This window comes from Emydura macquarii, unplaced genomic scaffold (assembly GCF_026122565.2).
Source record: "Emydura macquarii macquarii isolate MOO-44397 ecotype Brisbane River unplaced genomic scaffold, CSIRO-AGI_Emac_v2 contig_1390, whole genome shotgun sequence".
NCBI classification, from domain to species: domain Eukaryota; kingdom Metazoa; phylum Chordata; order Testudines; family Chelidae; genus Emydura; species Emydura macquarii.
In genome coordinates, this window is record NW_027131527.1 from 6,050,133 (window position 1) to 6,074,946 (window position 24,814).

Consider the following 24,814-nt stretch of genomic DNA (forward strand, 5'->3'; position numbering starts at 1 on the left):
CTCTTGACTTTGCTCTTGGAACTGGGAAGTTCTAAAGAGGCACAGTGTGTGCCTTTTCCAGCACAGTTGAGATAATTATACAGTGTATTAGAACTATTATCCTACAAATACCTATAGCTCTTTGAACCCCAGGATGAATGTAGTTTTCAGACATTAATAAATTAAGACTCAGAACACACCTGCCACAGACACAAAACCCAACAATTTCCGTTTACCCAGTTAAAATATATAGGGAATGTTACACAGACATACACAGCTGAAGGGCTAGACTTCTTTTTATCCCCCAAACATTTTTATAACTCTCAGGGCAGATGGAACCGGGCCTGAAGGGCTTGTCTATACTTGGATAATTACCTAGGGTATCACCTGATCAATTAAATTGGCATAACCATCTATCATCTAGGAGGTGGGTTGCAAGGATGGGATATTGTCGCTCCAGAAATACATAGGACCAAATTGTGGGTCTCTTGTGTTTTATGTCTTGCATTGTTCTGTGCCTACATATAAACATTCACGCCCACTCAAAGACTCCCGTTGACTTCACTGGGAATTGAATCAGTGCCTTTGAGGCCTATGTCAATAGCTATGAAATGGTCTGGGAAGGTACTTGTAGTGGGCCCATTCCATTAATGACACATGTGTCAAACACACCTTCCTTGCTTTTGTATCTTCTGTGGACTTTGAATTGACATAAGCAACATATCTGTCCTTTTGGCCACTGGGGCTCTACTTTGTGCTGCTGCTGCTACTTCAGGCTAGGGTGCATCTCCTTAAAAGTCTATTGAGACTCCTTTGACCATGAATCTCTACGGATCTCAGGAAAAAGGCTCCCCGATTCCTTTGATGTAACAGATACATGCCCAATGTTCTATTGTCATACATTTCCTGCACATTTCCCACTGTTCGGGCAAACCTCATTTGCCCTGGGTTCTCCCTTGCCATATCTATCATGTTTCTGCCCAGGGAATGTATTGTTTAGAGGCTTTTTTTTTTTTCTTTCTTGTGTCTCTTTTTTCACCATGGAAACATTTTATTGGTTACTTGTTGCACAATGCTTTCTTGGCTTCCTCATGAGGTGTCTTGCAATTTCATTAACTCAGAGTGCTGTTCCTATTGCATTGCCTGTTTTGGAGTTAGCACAGACATTAACCATGATTTTTCTGAAAGCTCCTTGTTTAAAATGATCTCCTGTGTGTTCTTCGTTACTAATAGCAAACTCACAATATTCTTCTTGTTCATATAGTGCCACACTTTCTCTGTATCCTTTTGGTAAAAAGCAAGCCATTCATGGATTCTTTGTGGAAAGAAATGCTCATTAAACATGTAAAGAACAATGCCATAGTTATGGCTTAATGGCTTCCACCATGAAGGCAAACAATTTATACATATTTTGGTTTTATTCCCTATCACATAAATGAATGAGCTGACTTGTATTTTGTCTGAAAAGAACATGCCCCTGAACAACAAAAGTTTTGCCGGCATAAGTGCTCGTATAGCCACATTATGCCAACAGGAGAGAGCTCGCCTGTCGACATAATAAAACCAGCTCAACGAGTGGTGGTAGCTATGTCAGCGGGAGATCGTCTCCAACAGCCATAGTGCTGGCCACACGAGCACTTATGCTGGCAAAACTTATGTTGCTCCGGGGGGGGTCTTCTTTTTCACACCTTTGAGCGACAAAAGTTTTGCCAACATAAGTGCTAGTGTCGACAAGGCCTAAGAGTATTGCAAAGGATTGAATTTTGAACTTTTCTTGACTTCTTATATATGTTGGCTCAAAATGGATCAGCTTCTGACACCATGCCAGGTAAAGAATCACAGAAAGAATCACTTCCCGCAAACATTGAACAAGGAGCTTTAGAGTAAGGAAAACTGTATTCTCCCTAAAACTTCTTTCTCCCTCTGCTTTATTGCATAGCTCCATCCCAGCTTCCTAGTGCCTCGCTTCCTTTGCAGATTTTAAGAAACTGTACATATATCGTCACGGAAGAGAGCAACATGTACTCCCCTCAATGTTTGCTGACAGATGCCAACAATGCAACCAGCCAGGGGATCCTGGCCATGCCTCTGGCCTCATGCAGATAGACCTTGCCTGTTTGGGACAATGGAGTATCACTGGGTGTACTATCTGTTCCCTGTGGCAAAACCAATCTTTTTGTGTCCTATGTGAATTTTTTCCCCTGCACCCTTTCTCCCCTGGCTTCCCAGCCACAGTTAGCCCATAGACTTCTGGAGTTTCTTTCCCATACCAGAGTCAGGAAACCAAGAAAGCTGCACAGCTCTGCTCTGAATTGTTCTTTCCAGACTAGTTTAAAAAAATTCAGAGAGGTCCCTTCCTCATAACTTGTCTCACCTCCCTTTGTGAGTGAATTGGCACCCTTTGGACCATAAAAAATACAGGAATTCAGTATGTCTGACAGAATATGGAACTTCTCCAGTGCTGTGGATATTGGAGGTCTAAGAAACTGCACATTCCACTTCCAATTTTAAGGGCTGCATTCAATTCAAATGAGATTGTGAATATGAATTGATGGGAATGCTCGAGGGGCAGTTTAGAAGGATCATAGAGCCATTAATACTAAACTATAAGTTTCATGCAGAGATAGATATGCCTGATAGCTGGTTAATACTGTGGCATAAAAAGGGTTAAATGTATTCACACTCTCTTTCTCGCTGTGTCTCACCCCCTCCTCCTCTCCATGCATTTCTGTCAAAGACCCAATCTCTGGCTAGCCACCAGTGGGATTAGGCTGCTCTAACAGTCTGGCTGACACCTTGTGCAGGGAATAAGGTCTCTCTGTCTAAGGGAGAACACATGCATGTATTTTTTTCCTCAGAAGAAATTTGAGAAATGAAACAACAACGTAGACTTTGAAGATTTCAAAATTACACAGGTTACTAAAAAACACACACACACAAAAAATCCCCAAAAACTCCACTTTTGAAAGACTGCAGGTATTTTAGTTAATGTCTATGTGGGAGCCATATGGATAAATGAGTTCTGTCCTGTGAAACTGGTTTCACAGTTTTGGTTTTCATCTATCTACAGAGATCTGAAAAGTCTATGTTGGTTTTTTATTTTGTTTCTGCAAATAAGAGAGTGGTCCGAGGAGCACGCAATAGGTAAGAGCAGTTGTTTTTTTGGTTTGTTTTTGGGTATTTTTGTGAACTGTGTCTCCAAGAATCTGAGTATGTTGTCTGTATAATCAAGAGAAGTCAGCCTTTAGGATGATGATCTAGTTAGGATAAGTTGATTATGTGTGGTGTTTGTTTATTTGTTCGCTTGTTTGTTTGCTTATTCGTTTTTCTTTAGACATGCACATACACAAAAAATCCCAACTGTGCAGCCACTATGTGAATGTTGTTTGCAAAATGCCACTTAAACAGTACAGTGGTAAAAACTCTGAAGTGCTGGGCAATTTGGATGTCTTTGTTAAAAGGTAAAGAAAAAAATACTTTCAGGGTTTAATTTTGAGTTGCTAAGCTATAGTTAAAAGAAAAAAATGGGAAAAGTGACAGAAAATCTTACCATCAGAGGGAATGCTTTATTGTAAAGAGGTTTACATAAGTAATCAAGAGAAAAAATAAACTCCTCAACACGTTAGACTTATTGGCCTACTTCTATATTTTATTCAGTTGGCTGTTTTAAATGTTACCAACACATTTTCAAAGTGGAATTGAGGAAGCTGTTCTAACACTATTAGAATGTTAAATAGGATGTTCTGTAGTATTATAGTGAGTGAGACATACTGGTTATTTTGGAAATCATGAAAGAAAACATGATAATCCGCAGATAGATTCATAACTGTACTTAAATTTATAGGACCAACATAAAAATATTAAAATTCTGCTCCATTTATAAATATTATTGTTAATGAGCAGTAGCTCTGCTAAGGTGTAGACTTTTTGACTTTTCTGAGTTCTTCTTAATATATCTTCAGGCTACAAAAGGAAAGTGCCAGTCATAAAAACTGTACAAGTTATAAATCATGGATTCATCATGTCACAGATTCTTCTTCTTTTATACTCTCTTCTTTTACGGGCTGATCATCACATTTGCTGATGTCTTTATTCCTTCCTATTGCTTGTAAATTGCGAGAGGTTGTCTTTTTCCAAAAAGAGATACTGCTCACTGAGCACCCCCCTGCCTACCAACCCACTGCGCTGCATTTCGCATAAATTTTGAAGAGACTTGTCCTTCTCCCCTTCTCCGAGGTCCAGCACTTCTCTCAAATGAATGTGAGGCAGATGGAAGACTACTACAAGGATAATGAGCAATCTAACACAATAATAAACTGCAAAAAGTTCCAGTGCTTACCTGACCCTTTTATTTGTATAGCTCTGTACAACGTAGGTGTTCCATTTTTAACAACATCTGCATTTTCACACATCACTTGCTGGAACTTCCTAAACCTCACATGCTCCTTGTCTAGACTCCACGCAGATAATAAAGTGTCTCAGCAAAGGGGAGAATATGACCTTTAAAAAGTCTGAATCAGAGAGACATGGGCAGATTAACATTAGTCTAAAACAGAGAGGATTGCAGAGATGGATTGGAAGCACCCAAGTACACCTGCTGAGGAAGAATGCTGAAAGGAAGAAGATATACAGTGCTTGAATTTCAGAACTGTTTGTCCAATTTTGTGTTGTAATACAGGTGTCCTTTAAAAAATAGACACAAAGAATTTAAAATCTACTAAGTCCCAACACAATGTCTCTCACCAGGGGTCTCCCACATTCTTCTCTATACACTTTTTTCCCTTTTGTATCATCTGTTTTCTGTGCACATACCTGAATTCCTGATGAATTTATAATCAGTATGAAATAAAAATAGAATTACAAAAAATACAGGTGGCAGCAGCATTAGGAATATAATAGATTATCAATAATTTGTGACTGGGAGACCCCTTGCAAATTACTGAATTTTTAAAATTCGCAAGTGAACAAATGCAATATATTAGCCAGGATAAGGTATTTTCAAATGTATTTAGTCCATTCATTTGTCAGATATAGTTTAGTTTTATTTATAATTCTCTACTTCATATTACACTCATGCAATATATACTCTGCATTCTATGTATATTTGGTAATATGAGACCTTACTACAGCTTCTGTAATTTAATCTTTGCTGAGATCTGGGGCAAGACTGAAACATTTCTCTGTGAATATAAATTAGCAAATTGCAGATTAGCAGCATTCTGCAGTAACCTGAGTTTTTACCATTTATGACAATGATGATTATTGGCAAAGCATGAGGAGAGGTATGTAAAAGGAGAGGTGGTGGTTGCTGTTTGCTTTGATTTTGTTTTGCTATGATAACAATCTATGTACACTTTTATTACTCCATCTTGTAGTGCTGAAGATGTCCAGATTCTGGATTTACCTGCCTTTCCATCTTCTTGTGGCCATGTGTTTGTGCCTTTCTATAACGGTGCCCCCCAGTTCCCAACAGAGCTTCAAGAGTGATCTCTTCAACTGTAATCATTCCCTGATTCTTGCAGATGGCAAGGAGACCACGGTCCACCTTCTGAAGGATATACCTAAAAGGTAGGAGCAAATCATTAAATACAAATTTGCTTATCATAGAAGATTAGGGTTGGAAGGGACCTCAGGAGTTCATCTATTCCAACCCCCTGCTCAAAGTAGGACCATCCTCAACTAAATCATCCTAGTCAGGGCTTTGTCAAGCCAGGCCTTAGAAACCTCTAAAGATGGAGACTCCACCACCTCCCTAGGTAACCCATTCCAGTGCTTCAGTGCTTATGTTCTCTTTCATTTCCTGCCCTATGGCACACGTAACTTTGCTACTGCTTATACTAAGGAGATAAATGCTGTACACTCCCTACCTGCAATGCCCTGGCAGTGCTATGTTTAGTACCCTGAGCCAAGCAATACAATACTGCTGTCTTTCTAAAAGTATCTTCCAATATCTCCCTCCAGTCTTCTATTTCATTTCCCCCCCCTTGTTTGTTGAAAAACTTAGCTAGAATCTGAAGTGATTTTTCAAGATCAGTTTATATTAGGTTCCAAAAGTGAATAGCTGTTGCTGCATATCCAGGTGATACTTAATCAGTTCAGCTACAAAACTATAGGAATACCAGGGCCTTGGGACATCCAAAGTCAGTTGCAAATATTTTTCCTCCATAAATTAATGACCCAAATCATTAAAATACACATATAAAGACTTTACAACTTAAACTCAGCTTTTAGCTGTACTGCATGCTTGGGTGTGTATTCTGTAAGCAGTACTGAAGCTTGCATAGATCAAAATAATTTTTAATATGGAAATTCCATTGAAGGTTAACCTGAGCTTCCCAAAATGCCTGTGCGGTTTGTATGTAATCAAATCAGTGTATGTGAGTGTGTGTTTAGATATTACAGTGTCTGGTATACTATATATACCTCAGATATATATCTGGGAAGAACTGCCCTTTAACCAGATTCAGCCAAAATACACTTTTGACACTAACCAATTACATTAGTGTCAATAGATCCGATATACATTCTTGCAGAATGCTCACAGAGCAGAGGGTGAGCCAGATGGCTCAGTCCTGATGGGCACTATGCAGAAAGAAAATGGGACATTGAACATGTTGTTATATAACAAAATTATGATCACAAGAATGAATCCAAGAATTCTCCCCATTAAAGGGACATAGAAATTGAAGTTTAACATAAAGAGGGGTTTACAGCATGCCGTTTAACAAGAACGTATCAATTTCCTGATTAATATTTTTAACTTGGTTCAGCTGGAGTAAAGGCTTGATGTATGTACTTAATTATAAACATTGAAAACCTTACAAGAACCCTATAGTTTTTCCAGAGATCAAACAGAAAACCAGAAAATTCAGAGCCCAGGTATAAATTTAAAAAGCCCAAATATTTGAAAAATATGGAAATGTTCAGTTAAGGTCACCCAAACAACTTTAACTCTGGCCCAGTTGCAATACTCTGAAAATAAATAAAAACTGTCTGAGATGACCTTATCTGTCCATAACATCTCACCCATGTGTACAAAACTAGAATTGCTTTTACTTAATTGTATTGTGATCTAACAGAGTCCACCTTTTTTTATGGGCATACTCAGTCCACAGAAAGGCTGAGCAGACAAAGATTAAAGGAGTAAAGATGGAGATCAGGCATTACTGGAGACAGTCAAGAATTGAATGAGTGGACTGATGACACTTTGTGCCAGTGATACACAGTGGACCAAATTTTCAAAGTGAATATGTTAAACTGAAGTTGTGTTAGATTAGGTTAAGGATTCCATGGACTTTAGTGTGCTGGCAGAGAGGCAAGTAAATTGGGGTGCTACTCAAATGCATTTCCCCCAGTACACAAAGACTCATTGGGCAGAAGGTAAGAGTTAAGAAACTGAATCTCTGGATAATCATCACTGTTTGGGCAATGAGTGGCAGCTACTTTCACATGCATTGGGGGCATTCACTGCCCATACATATTTCTTATCCAGTAGCTTGGATGTCTTCAAGCTGTGTATAAGCCACCAGATGAGCAGAATAGCCTCAGTGCAACTAGAGAGACTAGGGGCATGAAGGGATGGAGAGCAGAGGAGTAGCATCATACCCACATACTGTATTACTCTTACAGAACCCATTGTTGGTTGCTCCAAACAAGAAACCTATGTATCAGATATTGGTAAAACACATGCTTATTTCCCCAGTGTTAGCCTGGGAATGGATCTCTAATAGAAGTCAGTTTCCTAATTCCATTATGCCATAGTACTTACTTCTCCCATAGAGTCTAAAAAGTCATTATTGGGGAATACATCTACCCAGTAATAAATGGACACTTCAAGAAAACCTTTGTGGATTAGAAAGAAGTACAGTATGTATTTTCATACATAAAAAATGTAGAACACTCTCTATGCTATTGCTTTAATGTACCTAATAGCAGAACTGTCAGTATTACCTACAGTGGAATGTAGCTTTTAGATCTTCAGTCTGAATGGCTAATTACCTTACCTGCTGGGAGTGTGGAGTATTACTGAGTTTCTTAATGCCTTCAGTCAATTTTTCATCCACATTTTAAGGTGCTGTTTCATTCTGGAGGAAGACAGAGCCCCTGCTCCTTTCACAGTAACCGTGACACCCTGTGATGTTCCCATTGAATGGAGTATACTGCTATATAAGGCATCAACAAATTTCCTTGGAAAAGCAGCACATGGTAAGAGCTAAATGCAAGGAACCTTAAATATGTCAGATCAGTGCAGGAGGGAGAGTAATGCATTCAGAAGAAGTGCCACCAGTCTAGGAAATCTTACCACCAACAAAAATGGCCTGGGCAAACTTGAAGATATAGGTCCAAATCTTCCTTCCTGTGGACTTACCTGTGGGTTTGGTAAAAGACCACCAAAACTCCACGGATGAAATCCAGCCCCTATTGGAGTAAATGGTAGTTTTGCCATTGACTTCAATAAGGTCCTGCAAGATTAAATTCAATTTCTACCACATTCTCTTCTCAGGGTAGTGTAAGAAAAGGACAAGGGAAGTTTGTGGCCAAACAGGAGGGTGAAAACCCCCTTCCCCTGCTGGCCCTTGTTCCCTCTACCACAGCCACATGCTCATCTTCTTTTTGAAGTGTAAGAGAAGCTGAGGTGGGGGGGAGTTAACAGTCCAGTGAGCTTTGTTAACCTGGCATCTCACCTGGATATCTGCCAGGCTGCCAAGGGAGCATGGAAAATATAGTGGCTACTCCCCAGTTCCACTGTTAACAACTAGAACCCACCCCAAAACCCAAGGGACCCTAACTACACAGTGTTCATATGGAGTGTGTTCTATAAGATCACTGGGCGGGAGGTAAGAGCGCTTGACTGAACTGTCTCACACTCTTCTTTGTGTCTCAGACCTCTTGGGCTGGTATTTCCTCTTTTCTGTTCTTTTGTGACAATGTGCAGCAAAGGGAGAAATTTGGGTCATATTCTAGTTCCCTGAGAATACAATGTCCCGGGGCAATGGACATTGGACAATCTTGGACTACATTTCCCTCAAGTTAAAAGAAAACTTAATTATCTTTTATCGTTTCCAGAAATAATTTCTTAGGTTTAAAAAATAACATTTTTTAATTATGAAGAACCTAGAAGCTGCCAGAAGCAAGATGTTAATTTGTAGGGAGATGCACTTGACTAGTGGGCTCAGGGGGCATTTCTTCAAAACCTCTGGCATTTTCTGTTCATACAAGGTAGGGAAAGGCACAAAATAGGACTAAACCAAAACTTGTTCTGCACAAAATGCCAGTGTCCTAAAGGAAAGTACAGGAAGAACCACTGACAGCAAGTGGAATATTGCAATAATATCAGATATTATATAGATCAAAATATTTGTTATTGGGAATTTTATTATAGTCTGTTTGAAAAAATTAATTATCTCTTACAATATTAAAAGAATAGCCACAAAAGTTTTCATGTAATAAAATGCTTGTAGCAAGAGGAATTTCTCTGGCATATGAATATTAAAACAGAGAACCTAAGTTCTGAGTTGTTTTAGGGCAGGAAAAGAAAAACAATTGAGTCTGCTTTTCATGTGCAGGTAATTATGACACTCATGAAGTCACAAAATCTCAGAAGATTCCAAAGTTGGTGTCCATGATCTTTAACTATAAAGGAAATTCTGTGGAGACTTATGTGGGTATGTCTTCCTATTCTGCTCTTTATATGTTGGAGTTCCTATCAATTGAGCGAGACACACACATTACCGTATACCTAACAACTGACACAACATCTGGGCATCTGTATCCAGAACTCCCAATAGATCCACGCATAGATGTTATCGGTATTGGCCATGCAACTGTGACTCTAGCTTGGAAACACAGCCCATCAGTCTTGCAGCACAAAGAAAACATCCAGTATTGTCTTCTAGTTAATGAAAAACACAACTACAAGAGTTTATGTGCAGCTGAGACAGCTATCAGATCTCCAGGTATGAAATCGCCACCAGCGTTAGCTCTTTCTCTCTCTCCATATCTTCTAGACCATCAACAGGTGATGATATTGTCCAATAGTGAATTAAGTATCATCAATAAGGTTAGTGGTGGGGAAGTGAGGCAGATATGCATGGGCACCAAGAATACTTATACGGTGCCCAACCTTAGACCCAGCATTCAATATTACTTTGATGTTTTTGTGGTCAACCTCCTCACTAATGCCAGTGCTGCCTACACTGGAACATTTGCAAGGACTCTTGAGGAACCTAAGCCTAAAGTTATTGAACTGAAGGATGGGAAAGTAATTCATCTAATCCTGGATGGGAAAAAGCAGAAATTCTACAGTTTGCAATACCAGGCTAGACACAAGAAGATCCAGTTCACCTTTCAATCTTGTAGTGGCCAAGTATGGATTCAGATAGCAAAGAATGGTAAAGTACTGGCATCAGAAAACATTGCAGGCTTCAGACAATTCTCACTGAAGGGAAAGATGCTGGACATATATTTGGTACAGCTAAGGTCCATGGAACATAATAATTCTTCTGTGAAAGTTCAAGTATCCTCTCACTTCCACAAGCCTTTCTTCCCACTTCTTCCAGAGAGCTTAAAAATCAAGTCCTTCAGCAAACTGAGGACCTGCAACTCAGTCACCATTGCCTGGCTAGGAACACAAGAGCAGAGCAAGTACTGTGTGTACAAGAAAATGATCAAAGAGGACCAAGTTTGGATGGAGGTGAGGAGCACAGACAGGTGCTCAGGGCCCAGATCCAGACACAAGTCTGAGAAAGTGCTGTGCAAATATTTCTATGATTTAAATCTACGACGAGCAGTCACCACACAGACCATCAAGGGACTGGAAGCAGGGGCTCTCTACTTGTTTGACGTTTATCTAACTGGACCATCTGGGATCCCAGTCCGGTATCACAGTAAAGTTGTGAAGACCAGGAAAAAATGTTGAGGGCTTTTCAACAAATTTTTTCTGGTAGATAAATAAGGAACAAAATAAAAAACCAGGCACAACACACACCAATGCTCTGTGCAGTTCAAAATATATTGAGGCATAAAATACAATTATTAAAGCTGCAAGCTTTGTGGGGAATTAATCTTTACAATTGTCTAGAAACTTAGGCTCACTCTTGCATCTTCTTTCCTGTATAAGCTTCTCTCTCAATTGTCTCATACTGACAGCAAAAACAAGACTAAAACAAATAGACATACCCAGAAACAATGGATTAATCCAATCGGTCTGGTGAGAAATGAACTAAAATGGGCCTGAAATCAAAGTCATGTTGTGAAATGCCTTTTAGGGAGCATTGAACTGTTACTTTAAAATCTAATATTGTTTTTCACTTTGCATATCTGAATAACTGTCAGTGAGGGACTGAGTGATACCACCAGAATGACTGTCTTTGGCAAATTGACCTTTCCCTGCCAGTTGAGAGATATACTTCTGAGGACAAATGGACAATGAACTGGTACTGCTGCAAAGCACTCTCATGCACAAAGGTGCAAGACTGATTAAAAAGTGGTGGATCGGGTGACTGGCTGCTGCAGCTCCACATTCTAGTCAACTGTAATTAGAGGAGGTCCTCAAACAACCGCTTCACAATTACCTGCGTATTTGCTTTGCATTCATTCCTGTAGAAAAGATATTCTTGTTTAGAGATGGACCAGCCTCACAAAGTTTGGATCAGGAATTGGATCTGTATCTGAATTTCTCCACAATGGAGGTGTTTGAATACAGTTTGCTGGCTCTGCCCATATAAAGAAAGACCTGAGAAGGGAAGCACAAGGACAGGGAAGATATTTCTGATCCAAAATGTTCTAGTTCAGGTCCATTGCTATTCTTGTTTGGTTTTATGTATTCTATACATATAAGTACATTGTATAAACAAGGGTGGCATCCTCTTTGGGGCTTCAAAAATAAAATATTTCCTACAGCAAGATAGGGAAGGTGGAGAACATTATCACTAATCCTTCCTCTGCCCCACAGAGAGATTCTCACATGCTAAGCCACACACATCTCACTGCCTATATTATTTTATTCTTACAATAGGGTACACAAATCCCCAGTCCATAATTTCTGGTGCTGGCAAACACCCATACTTTTGCATAACTGCATGAGGAATCAGTCCCCCACACGATCATGTTCTGAGTGCCCTTCCCACCGTGCCCATGCACACACAATCCTATGCAGGCACCTCAGGGTGATAGGCTAATTCCTTTCTTCTTTCCTTCCTTCCAGCTGCAGCACAGCCTATTTCAAAGAATGTGGTGCTTTTTTTAAAATGTGATTTTCCTATTGAGTAGCATGGAGTAGTATGTCTGTAGTAAAACCTGACAAACACAGGTGCTTTTGTTGTCTCCGAGTCTCTGTTTTAAATTTTGGAAAAGTCGAAGTATGAGAAATACTTTGAACAAAAAAATCCCTCCAGAAAAAAAAATCTTCATAAACAATTATGCTCCGTTTCATCCACCTGCAGAAGAGATTTTGAACACAGGCTCGTGGCAGATCTGGATTTTAAATATAACGTAATGTGAAACATTAACAGAGCCAGTTTTTTCCAAAGAAAATTGACCTGCTCTATTTGTTTTTTCTCCAGAGTTACACAAAGCAAGGTATAAGTGAGTAATTCCACTCCACATTTACTTATTGTACATTGTGCATGCTAGAACTTCCTTTACATGATTGGAGCATCAAAGTTCAACTTATTGTTAGTTATTGTTATTCATATTACAACAGTGCTCAGAGGTGTCCGTCAGGATTGGGGCCCCACTGTGCTGAGTGCTGAACTATATACAAAAATACAGTATGAAACAGTTGCAGCTCTGAAGTGGTTACAATGTAGATTAAGACAAGACACAAGAGTGGGCATGAGGCACTTGCACAACAGCTTCATGTGAGTCCTGAATGTGAATGCCTATGCCAACCCCTCTGCCTGCTGCAAGAAGGGAGAGGGTCCCTTGCACCTGTGTGGGATCAGCTAAAGAATTATGGTCTTTATTAGGTCCTACTCTCCCGATGGCACTGAGCAGGAAAGCCTCTAGGGATTCTGAACAACACAAAACTTTAGGGCCACAGACCTAAGGGTATGTCTAGAGTGCAGTTAAACTCCACAGCTAATCCATGTCAGCTGATTTGACCTCACAGGGCACAGGTTACAGGGCTGTAAAACTGCAGTGCAGACATTCGGGCGCGGGCTGGAGTCCAAGCTCAGGGACGCAGTAAATGAGATAGGTCCCAGAGCCTGGGCTCCAGCCTGAGCCTGAACATCTACACTGCAATTTTACAGTCCTGCAGCCCATGACCAGCAAGCTGGAGTCAACTGTCATGGGCCAGCCGTGCATGTTTAAATACAGATATTCCTCTGAAGGCCTCTCCCTCTGTCCCTTGTAGCCCCACATGCGCTCATCAGCAACTCTTAAGCTAATTGTCTAAGGAACTAGAGGCACAGCATTCTCTCTAGTAAACCTTCACATCTAAAATTTGCTTCTGCCAAGAAATAGTGTGAACCCAAACCTGGCCATGTTTAGAACATGACACAAGACTCGTCATTTTGTCCACCAACTGCACACTTAGAAATCCCTATGTTTTTCTCTGTCTCTCTCCTTGAAAGTCTTATGTAATTTATGTGTTCATTTTATCTGGGTAATGTTAAGCGTGTAAAGTACACTAAGGTGCCATGGAGATAGATGCTCTATAAATGATTGTAATAACAACATAAGGAAAGAAGAGTAAGATGATCTATCCAATTGTTTATAACACACTCTTAATATGCTGACCTCGAGCTAACAAAATTTCCATTGAGATCTCTTTGTTTGCAAGCTAGATCAAGGGCAGTATATGGCTCATACTGTGACAAAACCCCACTTACAATAGGTGCATTTCAAAGTTATTTCATTTCCATCTCACTCTTGATGCTAAATAGAACCCTTAACAATATAAAAATGAGATGTGGGTAAAATGTTCTTCGCTGTCATTCTTTTTACTGCTATTCCCCTTTTCTGAAGCACAGCAGGTAGCAGAGTTTGACCACACAGTCGGTCTCATCCCTCCACCCTGGGCTGCTCTTTCAAAAGTAGCTCAGCTACTCTGGCCTGCTCCATCTCATGCTGCAGTCAGCTCTTTCCATCTCCTAACAGTCTACTGACCTGTACCAAGTAGGGAAAGCATTGAAAGGAGGCATGCAGGAGAGCTATTATCTTTCAGGGGATAATTGCAGCAAGCAGACCATGATCGCCACCTACTGCTCATTAAAAATCACAAGCAGTGAAATCCGTAAAAGCAGCATTTCTCCACCTTTTCAGGTTGGAAACCCCTTATTTGAAGCCAAACATTCTCCCAACCTCCTTTGATTTACTATAAAAGTAAGAGTAAACAAATGTATCAATGATAATAATGATAAGTCTGTATAATTTATGTGTGTGTTTTGAGAGATTGACAGACTACTTGACCTTGGCAGGTGAAGGTATGCAAGGAGTGGGAGAGTGAGATTTGCTTTGTTTTTGATTGTAATACAATTTTCAATGCCACCCCCAAACTCCAATTGCCCTTTATGACTGTCCTCCCTGATGTCACAAACCACCCATTGAGAAACACTGAATCGGACCAGCAAACAAACAGAGAGAAGAATATTGAAGAATAGTAAGCGAAATGACTGTGAGAACTCATTTGCAAATGAATTACATTGGCTACAATTTAAAGTGCATCCATTGCTCAATAAAATCAGTAATAAACAGTATTAAAATCGTAGAACTAGTACACCGAATAGAGAAAAAACAAGGTGAGTATTTGATAATTTGTGTAACTGTCACTAATGGTTCTCAGCCCTGAAGAAGAGCTCTGTGTGGCTCGAAAGCTTGCCTCTCTCTCTCTCTCTCTCCAACAGAAGTTGGTCCAATAAAAGATGGTACCTTCCCCCCTTTGTCTCTCTAACATCTGGGAGTGACACAGCTACAACTACACTGCATACAACTAATGGTTGATGTTGTTAAAAATGTCATGCACAGATATGATTTTATATTTTTTTACTTAAAAATAATGAAGAGGCTGAGGAAATAATGGATGTATTGGCCAGCGGCAGGCGAAGGGGGCCAAATGTGACTCCCTGATCCCCAGCCCTGTTGGTAGTTACAGCAGCAAGGGGTTACCGTCCACTTTGGGGAGTACAGCGGGAACAGCGGGGGGGATTAGATGTAGTGGAGCTCAGATCCGTCACATCCCTTCCCACCCCCATTCTGACACCAGCACACCCCTGACATACCCTCTCCTTTGGATTACACCATAGATGGAGGACAGCTGACACGGGAGGAAGCCACGCTGTTCCACTAGCTTTAGGCTGGCAGATTCCCCCTAAACAAGGGAGTTCCCGAGGGGAATCAATGGCCAGTGCCTTGAGCCTTACCCAGTACAAAATGAATTTAGCAAACTAGAGAACGTGGCCCACAATCCCTATAAGGAATAGAGCACCACAGAAACCTGACCATCACATGCTTTGCTAAGATGGGGTGTATGAATACCAAACTGGCCAGGAAGGGGCTAACGAGTTGCAGTTACCTCAGTCAGCCCCACCCTGCTACACCTGTGTGAGGTGTCAGGCCTGGAAGGAGGAGTTTAAAAAGGTACAGGCAGACAGTAAGAGGCTGGCTAAGAAGGGGAGTGACTGTGTGTGGGAAATCTGGCTGGAGTCAGGAGCTGAGTGAAGGCTGTGGGTGTCACAGCCTTCCTGTGTGAGAGTGGGCCTGACAGACTATTGATGTGGTTTGTTACCAGGTACCTGCTGCTGCAGCTGGGTGTGAAAGGTAGGGGGCTGAAAGTTGCTTGTAGTGGGGGGAAGGTTCTTCTGGTTTGTATTTATATTGGCCTTTGATGTGGTAGGGTGACCAGCTGTCCTGATTTTATAGGAACAGTTCTGATATTCAGGGCTTTGTGTGATATAGGCAACTATTACCCTCTACCCCTGTCTTGATTTTTCACACTTGCTGTCTGGTCATCCTATGGGACTCTGCTGCCCTGGAAGGGGGTTGACCTCTCTCAGTGCCTTGGCTGGAGGACTAAGTCCTATCCATAACTGAAGTATGCTGAGTTTTCTGGTAGAACTGAGGGAAGAGTCTAGGGAACCTGGGGTAGGGCTGCTGCAGTGTTGGGCCTGGGACTTGTCCTATTGACTTCAGTGAGCTTTGTACCAGGCTCTTAGGCTGGGAGAAGGGCAAGAATTGCTGTGACAGGCACTGCTGTACCATGATGCTGTTATGAAACTGAATGATATGTGAAATAAGAAAAAAAGTCAGACCCATTCAGTTTGGGGGACTGTAATAATAGAATATCGTTAATCAGAAGGCTCCCATTTGTGCAGTGTCTAGAGTTCTAATGTCATCTTGTATTTTAATTTTGAAGAGGTGAGGTGTGTGTTAAAGATCTGCATAATAATTTAATATTGGACCTGAGAGGAAATGTTGCTGCTTTGGACTCTGCTGTTATGGAAAACTTCACTACTGGACATACAAAAATGGTTATCTTAATGACTAATATTGCAGGTGTGACTAGAAAAGGGTGCAGGGAATCTGCCTCAGACTATCAGTCACATTTTCAGTTTTTGATGCTTAAATTCAAAGCATTTGGGGAGAATGTGAAAATACTTATAATCAAATGTCAAATTCTCTGCTTTCTTAATACCCAGGTAAACAACTAAAAAGCTGTTTCAGAATGGATCCAAGCTCACATATAACTATAACATCAGCTAACTTGTAAGTTTATTCATTGATCTTAAAGTATGGCTACAATGTACAGTGCATTTGAAGAGAGTAGCTAGGTAACAAGGTGAAAGGCATGCTGGGAACATGCTTGGTGTGGGTTTTGTCTTGTTTGGCTTTTTTCCTTTTATTTTATATCTAACATTGGAGACATTTGCTAGTGTCCAAAAAAAAAAAAAAAAAACCCACCCAAAATTGATATGACATTGCTTAGAAAGCATATTAGTTATAAACCTATGAGACAGGTAAGCCTGAAAGCATCAGATAAAATTGCACAGATTTTCTGTCTCTTTCTGCTACTTATAAGCTTTCATTCCCCAGTATATTCAGTTATGATTAATAGAATCTTGGGAACAAAAGTAGCGATCAGTAAGTAACTACTCACCAAGATATTTGTTTTGAGAAAGATTGTTACTTAAGATCAGTCCACTAATATAAATTTGGGTTCTGTTATTGAAATCATGGGCTCTGATTTTAATGTGTTTGCTTTGAATATCTTTAAGGCCTGTGTGTCAGAGCCCAAACTTCTTGCATCAGTTGTCACCTTGTCATTCCTTAGTCCACATATCCATTTCAGGTTACTGTAACGTGCCTCAAAAGAACTCCCCTGTGTAGAGGGAAATCTCTAAATATCCTCCAAAGATGTGACACACTCTCTTGCAAAATGTCCCTTGTATGTTTGCCATGTCCACTGAGGATTGTAGTCAATGCTTTGGACAAATATCTTTTAGTTCCTATATTCCTGTGATTTTTTTTAAACTATTTCAAGGCCTTTTGAAGGTATACACGTGCAATAATTGTCCTTGCATCTTTGTATCTTTTTTCTAAAGAAGCATTCCTACTTCAAGGGCTGTCTGTTTTTGGTTCTAGTCTGATCAACATATTAAAAACAGGGTTGCTATCCTGGATGGAGGTGCTGACTATAATCCAGTAGACTAGTTGCCTTCAACAACATAGAGCTAACATTTTCTTACAATTCCCACTTCATTTTTATTTATTATTTGTAGTGCTTTGCAGCCCCAGTCATGACTAGAGCCTAAATACATAATAAAATGATCCCAACCCCAAAGCCTAACCATTATCAAGTTTTTTTGTAGGCATCATGGCAAAGAAGATTTTTGGGTGGTTAAGGCTGGATCATTGACAGAGCATAGGTGAAAGCTGACCTCTCGACAGCTTATGAGAGATAATAGCATACAAGCCTTTAATATATTTCAGTTATGAAACTGACTATTGCTATATCATGTCCTGTCAGTACCTTGTCCAAAAAGAGTTGCTATTTACTGTTTGTTGGCTGCTAAATTAGCACATAAGATGCATGTGTCAACTCGGCTATTAGATTTTCTAGAAATGTATTAATTTACAAGAATAAATTCAAAGATCATAATAATGGATGAAATCCGGGCTCCATTGAAGTTGATGGCAAATCTCCCATTGATTTCAGGGGGGCCTGGATTTCACCCAGAATCTCTAAACTATCAGCAGGGAGATAATCTCTGAAACATAACTGCAAATCTAGGAACATTAAATTGTGAATTAATATTGACCATTTATTGTGGCAGTGCCTAGAGGCCAGCTAGGGTAGGTCTACAGTGCAGCTGGAAGCTTCCCAGCGCACAGGGACAGACTCATGCTTGCTTGGCTCAAGCTAGTGTGCTAAAAATGGCCGGGTGGACATTGTGGCGTAGGTGGCTGCTTGGGCTGCAGTGTAGACATACCCATTGTGGTGGGCACTGTACAAACGAAGTCAATTACAGTCCCTACCTAAGCAATTTTACAACCTAAAAGACAACATAACAGGTGCATGAGACAAACAGGTGAACCTATATCAGGAGTGGGGTAATAAATAATAGGATGTGACTAATATACAGCACAACTGTCATGGAAGTGAGAGCTAGAAAATACCTGATAACCCAATCAGCACCTCTCTATGCCAACGCAGCATTTTTCCCTTCCATTTCCTTTCCATTCTACTCCTTATTGTCAAGGAAGTAAAGTTCAATTGTCCATATATTCAGAATGCCAAAAAAAAAAGAATACATTATGGGGAATATTAACAATGGAATATTAAACTTCACCTATTTTCTGTCTCTTTAACATATGGCTTATTACAAAACTATAACACAGATTTGTAAAGCCATAGCTTTTAAGATCAGATGTGTCCATTATAATGTCATCTAGTCTGACCTCCTGCATGACACACAACATAGCATTTCCCCAGTGTTCATGCATCTAGCTCAGTAACTTGTAGATGAACTACATTTTAGAAAGATCTGGTCCTGATCTAAAGTCCAAGTGATGGAGAATTTACCTCATCCCTTTGCAAACTGCTCCAATGGTTTCACTTGCTGTTAAAAATCTGATTCTTACTCCAGTTTGATCCCTGTTGACTTTGACATCTAACAAGTGTGTCTCATTATGCCTTTGAATAAAGAGCCCTGTATTCTCCATGTACATACAGAATACAGGGCTTGTAGACCATGATCAGTGGTTTGTGAACTTGACTTTTTTTTCTCAACGTTTATTTTTCTGATAACACTGATGTTTTGGCAAGGACCTTAATACTCAAACCTTTCTAATATGTAATTGTAGCCTCATTTAGTGTGGTGTCTGGGGAGTAAGAACTTTAAATGTTGTACATAGTAAACCAATAAGTGACAGTAACTGCAGATAGCCTCTAGCATAAGGCAAAATAGATGAAGCAGTGGTTATGTTGATTAACATGTATGCTTCCTTGCATGATGATGGGATCACTAATAAACTGTCTAGGATGGTGACTTTCAATAATTAGGGACAGATGTACAAATGGAAACTTTACTAGTGTACCTCAGACAGAAAAGTTGACACAATATTTTTTTTAAAAAAAATTGTTCAAAATGTGTTTGACAAATAGTTTTCACAAGAAAACCAACATTTCTATAGGATATGTTTCATGTCCAAAAATATGGTCAGTTCTTTTGACAAAAGCAAAGGCTCTTGAATTTAATTTTTTTGTCCTCTGTTTTCACAGGAACAAAAACATTTCCCTATCAGCTCTGACTATAAAGCCACAATAACCACCCAAACACTGTCATGGGCTATTTAAACAAATTGAATTAATTGATGTTTATAGAGCTGAATATTAAATTCAATATCATACAGACACATGTTTTATTTTGGAATGAAGATGAAAGAAAACACAAACTTATTATGAATCTGGTATTTCTTATTATGCATACACTGAATTAGTATCTTAACATACAGCTGTACTACAGAAACAAGAGGATGTAGCAGAGCCCTGCAGCGGGCTTAGGATCTTGCAGGTCCCACAGCACCCACTGGCATAATAATGGGACCAGGTAAAATGTACTTTGTTGCAGGTGGGACTGGGTCAAGAAAAAAAACCAGACTGCAGTAATTTGTGGGCAAACACTTTAAAACTTAAATTTAAGTGAGGGATAGAAAGAGATTTAATGTCTATTACAGCAAAAATTAAAGTATTTTTACATAGTTTAAGCAGGATTTTTTAAATTCTTTCAGTGGTAAAAATTGTGTGGTGTAGATGTGAGTGTGCATGCGCCAATTGTGTTTTGTTTTGTTTTTTTTAGTAACATGGGGGAATCTGTGTCTCTTGCAGGATCTAAGGTTTTTTGGGTGGAAGCAGGATAAAAATGCAAGAAACAATGTGATAGTGGGTATTGCAGGGTGGGACAGGAGTGGGATTTTAAAAAATAGTCCCTTGCAGAGCTCTAGACTGTAGGAATTTATTATAAAATATCAGGTAGACAATATGTCAACGCTGTCAGGGAATATAAATAGTATATGGGAATGCAGCTAATGTTACCATTTTTTAAAAAAAGGCAAATCTGTGTGTCATGTTTACCCTCCCTCTTTGCTCCTCATCTCACCCCCTCACCTCAAAGGAAGGAGAAACTTCAGGAATCAAAGCAAAAGATATTGGATATTTCTATGCTAGTGTAAACGTGCCAAGTTCAATTTATCTCAACAGAGTTCTATCAACTTATTCCAGCAAATAATTTGTCTCCCTGGGCCTGCCACAACAGCATATTAAAATGAGAACACTTTGCTGCTACCATGCTGTTGGCCACCTGAGGGCAGTGTCATACTATACCAAGTTGAGAAAAAAGTGGGTGTATTTGATCATGCTTATCAGAAGCAAATTCTTCAGCAAGTTTAACAAGCCAAACACCTTGCTCATAAGATTACTCAGGTAGGGTGTGCACAGGAAAATCTAAGTGGCTTATTAAAAATCAGTAAACTCTTTCAAGCACTCCAAGAGTATTTAGTTCTTTATACATCTAAAACTAAAAGGCAGGGTGTGGGACAGACAATGAACAGCCAAATGAACATTGACTAATCTGTGGAAAGATTTTATGGACTGGTATCTGAGCAGTTTGAGACACTAAAGACCCCAATCACTGCAGAAGAGAACCAAGCTGCACTAAAGTTCTTGGAGCCAAAGGCAGCAGGCAACTTGAGGCAGTCATAGCAGAGTTTCAGTTTTGGCATACTCTGCCCAATAGGTTATGACCATAGGCTCTCTACTTAGAATTATGTACCTTGTCCACTACCTTTCTTGTCCCTCAGGCACGGTGCCCTGGTATGAAATCTTTGTCTCACTATCCTGTCACATTAAGCTGTGATGTAACCATTTTAGCAAGAATAGTTCTCATACTTGAATTAGAAAAAAGTTATCTATGGAGAAGGCTTTTCATTGCAAGATGTGTGATGTATCAAAATCAGTCCTAGTAAGCTTTTTTGAGATGCCAAGACAAAGTTTTGTGGCAGGAGGGGATGTAGGTGAAATAGGTCCCAGGGAATGGAGTTTGTCCCTCTATCTTCCAACATACACGCACAGAAGGCTCTCTGGGAGATGAACACCTTCTTGTGATAGGTATTTTGCTAATTAGAAATATTGCTAATTGGATTTCTGGTAACTAGGAGAACTATTTGGTAATACGGTGTTGGATCTCATGAGTTAGCTAGAGAAACTGCTCCCTTCAGGTAGTTGAAGGCTGCTATCAAATCCCCCCCGCCCAAACTCTCCTCTTCCGCAGATTAAACAAGCCTAGTTTCCTCAGCCTCTCCTCATAAGTCATGTGCTCCACCTCCTAATCATTTTCCTTGCCCTCCACTGGACTCTCTCTAATTTGTCCCGATCCTTCCTGTAGTGTGGGGGCCCAATACTGGACACAATACTCCAGATGTACCCTCACCAATGCCAAATAGAGGGGAATAATGACTTTCCTTGATCTGCTGGCAATGCTCCTACTAATGCAACCCAATATACCATTGTCCTTCTTGGCAATAAGGACACACTGTTGACTCATACCCAGCTTCTTGTCCACTGTAACCCCCAGATTCTTTTCTGCAGAACTGCTGCCTAGCTAGTTGGTCCCCAATCTGTAGCAGTGCATGGGATTCTTCCCTTCTAAGTGCAGGACTCTGGCCAAAAGAAATCTAATGAGGTTCAACAAGGACAAGTACAATCATCCAATTTGTCTAGGTCACACTGAATTCTATCCTTACCCTCCAACGTATCTACCACTCCCTCCCCCCGCAGCCTAGTGTCACCTGCAAACTTGTTTAGGGTGCAATCCACCCCATCTCCAGATCATTAATGAAGATGTTGAACAAAACCAGCCCCAGCACTGACCCTGGGGGCACTTCGCTTGTTACCGGCTGCCAACTAGGCATCAAACTGTTGATCACTACCCGTTGAGCCTGATGATCTAGCCAGCTTTCTATCCATCTTATAGTTTATTCATCCAACCCACACTCCTTTAACTCGCTGGCAAGAATACTATGGGAGACTCTATCAAAAGCTTTGCTAAAGTCAAGAGATACGTCCACCGCTTTCCACACATCCACAGAACTAGTCACCTCTTCATAGAAGGCAATCAGGTTAGTCAGGCATGACTTGCCCTTGGTGAATCCATGTTGCCTGTTCCTGATCACCTTCCTCTCTTCCAAGTGCCTCAAAATGGATTCCTTGAGGACCTGCTCCATGATTTTTCTGGGGACTGAGGTGAGGCTGACCAGTCTGTAGTTCCCCAGATCCTCCTCCCCTCTTTTTGAAGAATGGGCACTATATTTGCCTTTTTCCAATCATCCAGGACCTCCCCCAATCACCATGAGTTTTCAAAGATAATGGCTATGCAATCACATCAGCCAACTCCATCAGCACCATTGGACGCATTGCCTCTGGCCCCATGGACTTATGCATGTCCAGTCTTTCTAAATAGTCCTGAACCTGTTCCTTCACCACTGATGGCTGCTCACCTCCTCCCCATTCTGTGCTGCCCAGTGAAGTAGTCTGGGAGCTGATCTTGTCTGTAAAGACAGAAGCAAAAAAAGCATGGAGTACTTCAGCATTTTCCACATCATCTGTCACTAAGTTGCCTTTCCCATTAAGTAATGGGCCCACACTTTTCTTGTTGCTAACAGTCCTGTAGAAATCCTTCTTGTCACCCTTCATGTCCCTTGCCAGCTGCAACTCCAATTGTGCTTTGACCTTCCTGATTTCGTTCCTGCATGATCGAGCAGTATTTTTAGACTCCTCCCTGGTCATCTGACCAAGCTTCCACTTTTTGTAAGCTTCCTTTTTATGTTTAAGCTCACCCTTTGTTAAGCCAAGCTGGTCCCTTGCCATTTTTGCTAATCTTTCTGCACATCGGGATGGTTTGTTCCTGCATTCCCAATAAGGTTTCTTTAAAATACAGCTAGCTCTCTTGGACTCCTTTCCTCCTCATATTAGCCTCCCAGGGGATTCTGCCCATCAGCTCCTGAGGGAGCCAAAGTCTGCTTTTCTGAAGTCCAGGGTCCGTATCCTGCTGTTCTCCTTTTGTCAGGATCTTGAACTCGACCATCTCATAACAGCTGCTCAGGTTGCCACCCACTTCTACTTCCCCAACCAATTCTTCCCTGTTTGAGCAGCAGGTCAAGAGGAGCACAGCCCCTGGTTGGTTCCTCCAGATCTTGTACCAGGAGTTGTCTGCAACACACTCCAAAAACTTCCTGGATTGTCTGTGCACTGCTGTATTGCTCGCCCAGCAGATGCCAGAGTGATTAAAGTCCCCCATGAGAACCAGGTCCTGTGATCTGGAAACTTTCATTAGTTGTCTGAAGAGAGCCTGAAGATTACCTGCTGCTGCACATTGCTGTAGGGACACACAGATACAGGGCATTCCTGCACATCATAGGCCTTTTCCAGCCACTTTGGAGGCCACGCTTGCCTTCCATTGTTCTTTTGCCCTCCTCAGAGAAGAGGAGTCTATGGCTGCTTTCTACCTCCACAACTTGTGCTGATGGCCCTCTGTACCACTGGGATTCTTTGCCAGAGCATAAACCAGCTAAGCTTCAATTGTTTACTTAGCCTTATACAAATAGCCAGTAAGGATTCTTGGGATTCTAAAGAAATCCTCACTCTTTCCCTTTTGAAGCAAACTCAGAAAATAGCTAGCTATGCACTGAGGTGCCAAACCACTGTGCTGTGACATGTAGCATTTCAGTCTAACTCAGCAACATATCAGAATGATACCTGGTGTGTGCAGCACATAAAAGGCAAAGCTATTTTTATCTTCTGAAAAGTGGATGTTGAAATCAACCTGGCAACAAACAACCTGGTACTAAAGAGTACAACTCGGCTGATGCCATCAATGAGGAAAAGTGCCCAACTTAAAGGTAGAAAGTGTCAGCCGGAGTACTGCCTCCATTCTTTCTGCAGAGACCTGAGACGCTCAGTATTTTTGCTTTTTAAATAAGTTAAATGCATCCCACTGTGAAGTTAAAGTATATCCTGTCCGTTTCTAGAGAAAACTGGTAGTTGAGGTTCTAGCTAAGGATGAGATGTGCTTTCCATTCTTACCCGTGTTTTTCAGTGACATAACCTACCCACTTTCCATGCATCCCTAACCTCAAAGTTGACTTACTTTGAAAGTTTGAATACAGTTTTTTAATTTAATATTTTGAGTTGAGTGCAGGGGAAAATGTTTCTTCTGAAATACCTTCTAAAATACAGTTTTACACACACACACACACAAGTCAAATGGCTGAAGTGAGGAACTTCAAGCTTGATGAGTTTTATAGGCTCCAATGAAGAGCTAAAAAGAATCCATGTTTG

At 40.6% G+C, this 24,814-nt stretch overlaps 1 long non-coding RNA gene and 1 pseudogene across 1 annotated transcript in view; both read left to right on the forward strand.

Annotated features, from left to right (window-relative positions):
• The first annotated feature begins 3,358 nt into the window (after positions 1–3,358).
• LOC137156204 (protein NDNF-like) lies at positions 3,359–10,897 on the forward strand (annotated as a pseudogene).
• Positions 10,898–15,610: 4,713 nt separating this feature from the next.
• Positions 15,611–24,814, forward strand: part of LOC137156205 (uncharacterized) — a 34,349-nt gene continuing 25,145 nt past the window's right edge. The window contains exons 1-2 of the long non-coding RNA XR_010920696.1: positions 15,611–15,741; positions 16,620–16,686. This is a non-coding gene — a long non-coding RNA (uncharacterized lncRNA). The remainder of the gene's footprint in view (positions 15,742–16,619; positions 16,687–24,814) is intronic.